The sequence below is a fragment of the Morone saxatilis genome, unplaced genomic scaffold, assembly GCF_004916995.1.
Source record: "Morone saxatilis isolate NCDOM2014 unplaced genomic scaffold, NCSU_SB_2.0 Contig12, whole genome shotgun sequence".
In the NCBI taxonomy this organism is placed as follows: Eukaryota; Metazoa; Chordata; class Actinopteri; family Moronidae; genus Morone; species Morone saxatilis.
In genome coordinates, this window is record NW_023339674.1 from 16,120,122 (window position 1) to 16,121,779 (window position 1,658).

General features: G+C 39.9%; 1 protein-coding gene across 1 annotated transcript in view; it reads left to right on the forward strand.

Annotated features, from left to right (window-relative positions):
• The window catches only part of tle2b (TLE family member 2, transcriptional corepressor b), a 72,840-nt gene that overhangs the window by 66,187 nt on the left and 4,995 nt on the right, over positions 1-1,658 (forward strand). The gene's annotated exons all lie outside the window — the stretch shown is intronic.

Consider the following 1,658-nt stretch of genomic DNA (forward strand, 5'->3'; position numbering starts at 1 on the left):
CCCTGTACCTCACACACACACACACACACACACACACAAACACACAAACACACACACACACACACACAGAGCCCTAGAGGCAAAAGAGAAAAAAGATGAGGGGGTTCAGAGGGGAGAAAGCGAACGATAAACATTTTTTTAAATTTCAGGTCTGTTGATCCGTGGTGACTTGCGGAGGTTTATCATAGAGTGCAGGCTGGCAAACACACACACATACGCACAACACAGAACAAATGTAATAACTCCATCGTGTTCATTCGCTCCGTTTGAGGAAATGTTGAAACATGAATATGCAGGGGTGCAGTATTTTTAGCTGAGCCAGTTCATCTGGGTGTGAATGAAACTAGCAAGGGGAGAAGAAGGTACATTTAAGGTGAGTGTTTTGTGTGTGTGCGTGTGTGTGTCTGTCATATTTCTGTAAGCTACAGTGGGCAGCAGGGTTGGCGGCTCCTGTCTCTCCCTGTGGACTGAAAGGAGAATGCTGGCTATCTGCTTTGTTATCCAAATGCCAAACGTTTCTCCTGCCAAACAGCTCCCTCCTGTCACTGTGTTATACAGAGCTGCTCTCTCTCTCTCCTCTTCCTCCTCTCTGGTTTATCACTGTCCTCTCCAGTTTCTGTCTCCTTGCTTCTCTTTAACCCCCCCTCCCATTTCTCTCTCCTTGTCTCTCTGTTTATTGTTGTCCTTTCTTCCTCTGTGTGCTTACTCATTTTTATCTTACTTTCCTGATCTATCTGTACCTCTACCCTCACTTTTTTCTCTGTCCTTGTCTTCTGGTTTATCCCTCTCCTCTCTATCTTCCCTTCCATATTTTTTTAATCCTTTTTTCTTTTTTTCCTCTGATGATCACATTCTCTCCGACCCTTTGGCTGATCAAATAACCATTATTGGCATGGATATTGATGTTATTATTATTGCTAAAGCCTAATCACATATTACTGAATACAATACAATATAAATAAAAACAACAGATAAATAAACAATTAGACAAATGTATAAATACACAGTAGAACAGTGAGTGTTTTCTGTGTTTGGTTATGGTCCTGCTGATACATATGATACTGGCTTTGTGTAAGAATGTCCAAGCTTGCTGTGTACAGTGGGAACACATACTTATTCTTCTCTTGGTAGCCAAGTTTGTCCTGGTGGTCAGGTTGTGTTCACATCATGAGGGTTTTCCTGTCGGCTTCTATCGCCTGAGCGTCATAGAGCCAAATAACAGTTGAGGTTGGATTGTTATTGTTGTTATTTCTCTCCCAAAGTTCAGGTGAACTTTCTCTTTTGGCTATCTACAAGTTACCTCAGCATTTTGACGCTTAATTATTCAGCTGATTGACTGAAAAAGAACAGCTGCAACTATTTTGATAATCAGTCGATCAATCAATCAATCGTCATTGTTCAAGGAAAAGTGCCAAATCTTTTTTTTCTTTAGTATTAGTTTCTGCCTCATGTGATAAACAGAAAAATCTTTTGTGAGCGTGGGAGTGTTTGTTACACAAAAAATAAGCAATCTGATGATATCTGTTGGGCTTTTGATGAATCAGTTAATCAAAAAGAAATAATGTGCAAAAGCCCAATAATGAAAATAATCATATAGTCTTACTGAATATTAAAAGACATACTGGCTGTAGATTGACAGAAAACAAAACAATGCAGGG